Source organism: Lygodium microphyllum, chromosome 2, assembly GCF_053477565.2.
Source record: "Lygodium microphyllum isolate KBCC chromosome 2, Lygodium_microphyllum_v1.1.10, whole genome shotgun sequence".
In the NCBI taxonomy this organism is placed as follows: domain Eukaryota; kingdom Viridiplantae; phylum Streptophyta; class Polypodiopsida; order Schizaeales; family Lygodiaceae; genus Lygodium; species Lygodium microphyllum.
Window position 1 is genome coordinate 191,911,415 of NC_141136.1, and position 6,822 is coordinate 191,918,236.

Genomic DNA, 6,822 nt, shown 5'->3' on the forward strand with positions numbered 1-6,822 from the left:
ACTTCTTCTCTTGAATTATAGCCATATTTAGTGTAGGTGTTGGACTAGGAATCTACACTTGAGGTTGTGCCTGGGCAATAAGATTCTTTACGTTAATTACTTACTAAACGTTTCTCACATTACATTACATGCCCAGTTCACCTAAGTGACCTAATCACTTAACTCCTTTACCAACACTTACAGCCATGACAGATAGTGATAAAAATCTTATTCATTCATGTGGATATAGCCCTTTTTGAGTACATTTATTTTGGGAGGGTAGAACAAGCTGATTGGCACATTAGTTTGGGGAGAATAAGATTGTGTTACATTCGACTACGGGAACTGAGTAATAATATGGAGTGGGGTCATGAATTTTTAGGAATCGATAGGTCATAGGAAGCTTGGGGTATCCCTTCCTTTGATACCCGTTCTTCTCATAACGTCCCAACACCTTGATTCTGTCGACAGGGATTATTCGAGTCACTTCCTCATACACATATTTGTTCTGCTTGACCTTTCAACCGCCGACATGTAGGGTTGTGTTTGCATGAGCCTTGACAAAGATGAACAGCTTCACGATCTTTAAATCCTCCATCCACTTGACTCTCTTCAAGTTGGTATGAAGGTATGCAAGTTGGTGGGCAACTATGTAATAAATTCCTAATTCACTTGTCCATCTCCATTCCACGTACAGGGGTGATTCATCATGCCTAGCCTTCGTCGATAATCAGAAGCATCCATTGCAGTCATAAACATGACCTAGAACACCAAGAATTTGTTCCATGCTTCGCGACTCTGTAGGCGCCAGCATTGGTAAGTAAGTAAGGAAATGTTCTTAACGGCAACATTACTCTACTTCCCGTCATTAAGTTTTCTTGTAAATGTTAGATTCCATTGGTTCGCTCTGATACCAACTATAACGTGTCCCTCTGTCTACTTGTAGGACACGTCTTAGCAGCCCATCGAGAAGAGAGTCTAGAAAGCGCCGCCCCCCGCAACACTCCCAAGGAATGTCACAGGGTTTGCGATCTAGATCTTCCTGAGTCTGCCACGAAGCAGAAGCATTCTAGCCGTTCCCACTTAGGACCGACTTGAATCAGGGTTTTCCTAATGGTCAAGTTCCTAGAAGGTAACTAGCATCGAGCCCCAGACGAACTACTTGTGCAGAAACATCAGGGTCGAAGCGGATTTATACTGCACTTGGTTCAAGGAGAATGGGAAACAAGAGGGATATGAAGCTCGACCTCTCTGTGTTAGATTGCATGGAAGCAAGAAGGAGAGCAACACGGTGTGAAGCAACTTACTTGCTCTCTCTATTCTTCTTCTTATTCATTTAGCACACACATCGTGCATATACAACCTAAGGTCATAAAGACCATTCACACTAGAAGTAACACTGACTTATTTAATATACCTAACTGATCTAGCCAGACTAGCTTGATATTCTAACACACATGTACGAGCTTGATATTCTAACACTCCCCCTCAAGCTCAAGACAGCATATGTACTCCAAGCAACTGTCTAAAACCACAAAACTTATATTTACCCAAGGACTTGGTAAAGATATCCGCTACCTGTTCATCAGTCTTCACATGCATAAGATCAACTTGTCCTGCAAGAACCATCTCTCTGATGAAATGGTAGTGTGCCTCTATGTGTTTCATCCTGGCATGATAGACTGGATTCATAGCCAGGAGTACACTACTCAGATTGTCACATAGTAACTTCACTGGAGCATCTACCTGTATGTCCAAATCAGCCATAAGCTTGAGCAGCCATGAAATCTCGCATGCTGCCAATGCAGCACCCATGTACTCTGCCTCAGTACTCGACAAAGCAACCGTAGGCTACTTCTTGCTGCTCCAGCTAATCATGCCGCTACCAAATCCAAATGCATATCCACTCGTAGATCTACGATCATATGAGAAACCTGCCCAATCTGCATCCGTGTATCCAGTCAATATCAAGGGCTTATCTCTGACATAGAACAACCCATACTCTACAGTGGATTTAACATATCTCATAATGCGTCTAACTGCATCCAAGTGCGGCTTTCTAGTCTTCTACATAAACTGGCTTATGGGCCCTACAGCATAGCTCAAGTCAGGCCTAGTTATGGTCAAGTAAATCAAACTACCAACCATCTGCCTGTACATAGTCACATCCTCTACTTCAGCCCCAGTGTTCATGTCTAGCTTGACATTCTGATCAAGAGGTGTATCAGCGGTTTGCATTCAGCCATGCCATACTTCTTCAGCATCTCTATGGCATAGTGCTTCTGCATCAGCCATAACCCATTTTTAGTTGGAATTACCTCAATGCCTAAGAAATATTTCAGTTCTCCCAGGTCTTTCATGTCAAATTCAGATTTTAGCATCTTCATTACATGCTGTATGCCCAAGTCATCATCACCAGTGATTATCAAATCATCAATGTATATGACCAGCACTACTAAACCATTGCCAGTCTTCTTTGTAAATAGGCTATGATCAGCCCTGCCAACAACAAAACCCAATCTCTGCAAGTAGTTACTGATCCTAGCATGCCAAGCTCTCGGAGCGTGTTTCAGCCCGTACACTGCCTTTTTCAGCCGGCATACATAATGCTGAAAATCAGGGTGAACATACCCTTCCGGCTGAACCTTATAAACATCCTCTGCTAGGTCACCGTTAAGAAATGCATTCTTAACATCCATCTGCTGCAATTTCCAGCCTTTAGCAGCAGCCAATGCAATCACAGTGCGTATAGTTGCCATCTTGGCAACAGGGCTGAATGTTTCCTCATAATCAAGTCCATATTGTTGGGCATACCCCTTTGCAACCAGCCTGGCTTTGTATCTCTCCACACTGCCATCTCACTTGCATTTGATTTTGTAGACCCATTTGCAGCCAATGGTCTTTTTCCCTTCAGGCAGTGGTACTAAATCCCATGTTTTATTTTCAGCCAAGGCATTCATTTCTTCATCCATGGCTACACACCAATTCTCATCTTTCACTGCTTCAGCATATGTACTTGGTTCTTTGACCTCCATCACTTTTGTCTTGTACGCATAATGCTTTGCAGAGTAGCCACTGTATGTCAACCTGTCAACAGGGTATCTGACCCTCTGCGAGCGTCTAAGCTGTGGTGCACTACTCGATTCCCCTCTCTCATGAGGCGGAATATACCTGCTCTACCTTGTGCCAGGCGTATAGACAGTCGGAATACCAAGTTCATTGTCTAAAGTATCACTAGACTCATAGCCTGAAGTCATTCTGCCAGGTGTCATCATACCAGATGCATCCTCAATAACTTTCTCTTTTCCTTTGCTGTCCAAGACATCATGTCTCCCCTCACTGACATACCAGTGTCAGTGGACGGCAAGCTCCTCAATCTCCCTGTCCATGGGGATACTGTCTGACTACGAGGTCCTGTCATAACAGTACTCTGCTGTAAATCAATTGTAGAGACATGAGTGGAAGAAGTATCCGCTGGCAATGCAACTAGTGATATATACTAAGAACCCATCTCATCAAAGATAACATCCCTGCTTACCAAAGTCTCCATGGTAGAGGGATCATAGCATTTGTATGCCTTCTTCTCCTGCGAATATCCAATGAAAACACACTTATGTGCTTTGGGATCCAACTTCTTCCTTTTCTCATCTGGAATATGCACATAAGCAAGACAGCCAAAGACTTTCATGTGACTTACATTCGGCTTATAGCCATACAACTTCTCAAATGGTGTCATCTCATGAATACCTGCAGTGGGAGTCCTGTTCAAAATGTATACGGCTGTCATAACAGCCTCTGCCCAATAGTAAAGTGGCATATGATTTTCATTCATCGTAGCCCTAGCAGCTTCCATCAGAATTCTATTCTTCCTTTCAGCTACTCCGTTTTGCTGCAGAGTGTAGCTGCATGTGAGCTGCCTACGAATGCCATTTTCAGCCAAGAAATCATCAAATTCATTTGATACATACTCCCCACCACTATCAGATCTCAAGCAAGAGATGTAGCATTCAACCTCCTTCTCAACCTGTGCTTTAAATTTCTGAAAAACAGCAAAGACCTCATCTTTTATTTTCAATATGTAAAGCCAGGTATATCGACTGTAGTCATCAATGAAGGATACATAATATTTGGAACCTCCCATAGATACATTATGAGCTAGCCCCCAAACATCAGAGTGCACTAAGTGCAATGGAGGTGTATTCTGTCGTACATGCCTGACAAATGGCAATCATGACTGCTTACCGAACTGGCAAGCCTCGCATACATGGCCAATATCTGAATATTGGAACTTCGGTAACCCTGTAACCAACTGTTTCTTTTGAATAATTTGCAGCCTTTGCAAATTGACATGCCCCACTCTCTTGTGCCATATTTCCAAATCCCTAACAGTGCCAAAACCATGGGCAAACATAGCTGAATTCAGCTCTGGCAAAGAAGCATCAAGAGTAAACATTCTGCCATTCCTGTGACCACGAGCTATCAACTTGTAGCCATTGCCAAATTCTTCAATAAAGCAGCCATGCTTATTGAATCTAACCTGCAAGTTCTGCTCCGTCATCTAACCAACAGATAACAAGTTCTTCGTAATTGAAGGGACATGCAAGACATCGTGCAAATTTTTCTTTCCGCCATTATGAACCACAAGAGGCACTTTGCATTTATGCTCAATGCTATGGTGCGTGTCATCACCTGTGCATACATAGCCATGCTTTTCAGCCACCATATCCATGAATCAATCACCGTGAGGGGTCATGTGATTCGACGCCCCCGAGTCAATGTACCACACTACATCATCAGATGATTTTTCAGCAGCCTTATCTTTGACATACTGCATGGTAAACAGTCTATCACCAGAGTCATCTGTCTGACTGGACGTAGCATAATGTCCATGCTGCTTGCCCTTCTGGTTTCCCTGCTTCTTCCAGCAGTCCTTTGCAATATGCCCATACTTTCCACAGTAGTGACAATCCTTATCTTTATTTGGATTGTCTGACTGACGCTGCTGCTGCCATGAGCCTCTGCCACGGGAGTTAGATCTCCCCCTGCCTCGAAAGTTTCCACCACCTCTTGCATTTGATGACTGCTGATTGCTATTACTATAGGATGCATTCTGGTGGCCTCCTCTACCAGATCCATAGCCTCTACCATGGCTACCACGACCACGCTGATTCGAGTAAAAAACTGCATCCTTATTCTTTGAGCTGCTTGACCCTGTAGCTAAGCCAAGCTTTACCTCTTCATGAATCAATAATGCAACCAGCTTATTAAAGTCAGGCATCTCAGCCCGCACAGATACTGAAGTGTCAAAAGACTTGTAATCCGGATCCAAGCCATTTAAGGTCACTGCAACCATATCCTCATCTTCTACTTGTGAGCCAACAGATGCCAGCTGATCTGCTATGGTCTTAACCTCTGTGACATAATCTTGTATGGATACGTTCTTCCTCTCCATGTTATTGAATTTTTGCTTCGGTTGTATCTTCCTTGCACTTGTAGTTGTGCCATAGTATTTGACCAATATATTCCATGCATCTGCTGGGGATTTACAGTTCATGATCTACATCACCATAGCATCCGAGATACATAATGACAACCAATGTAAAACCCTGCGAGCTCTTTCCGTCCAAGCTCGATGCGCTCGTCTTTGATCAGTTGTAGGATTCCTATCTGGAACTTCAGGTTCAGCCTTAACACCTGTCACTAAGTCCCAATATCCTTTGCCTATCAGAAAGTTCTCCATGCGAAACTTCCATATTGCATAATTGTTGCTATCAAGCTTTTCTCCCACAATCTGGGTTACATTATCAGTTCTATCAGCATTTGCCATGTTGTAGACCTTGCCTGACTACCTGCAAACCAAGATCTTCTTAACAGTTCAACTTCAGCCCGAAACTGTTTATGACAGTTTTCTGCAATTAATTGCAGTAAAAAACCAAGGTATTTCAGCCCACTGACAGTCCAAAACAGCTCATAACCAAGTGGCTTAACCTGTGAGTAAAGCAGTCAGTGCAAATACTATGTATTCACTTCGGTTTGAACTCCTACAACCTCACTGCCAGGGTACATATATGCAGTCTGAAAACTGTAATTCTGTGAGTGACCAGCAGTGATTTCAAGCCCAAAACTGAGTAGTATACATGGCACACATGTCCCAAACCTTCGTAGACATCTGCTAGTACATGTAGCAATCTGAGGAAATAACCAATGAGGCACAAATCAGTGCATAGATAGCAGGTATAAGTATCAAGCCTTCTGCTTACAAATTGCAATTAGCAACTTCTCAGTAAACCACAATCAGTCCAGCTCCAAAACATCCTCAAATCATGTCAGACATTCACTTTGAAGTGTTAGGTTCAATACATGAGCATTCGGGTAACTATAGGCATCCTGTCTTCATGAATCCAATTCATATATTGCATTTACTACTTGTAACCACTGAGACAATGTCACTGCAGTAATCACCGGCCTTAGAATTCAACTTCCATGATCCCTTGATGCTCAACCCAATCCATAAACCTTCAGCATACATATCCCATGTCATACATATAATAAATCCCAGCCAAGTGTCATGTAATGCTTCAGTGAAAGCTAATGCTTGCTGCTCACTATTTTGAGACAGGTTTCCAGCCTGTTTACATTTCCAGATCTGAGTATTTTCTTCAAGGAACTTCAGCTCAAAGGCATGAGAACTGATACATATATCTTCCAGAGTGCTCCTAGGCTCCAATGAGGTCCATAAAGCATGTTAGAGAGCTTCAAGGCTCTTCCAAAGTATTGCATATGCTGTATATACACTGTATACAACAGTTCAGCCTTGTGTCCCAGGTCTGTGTACTCTGATTT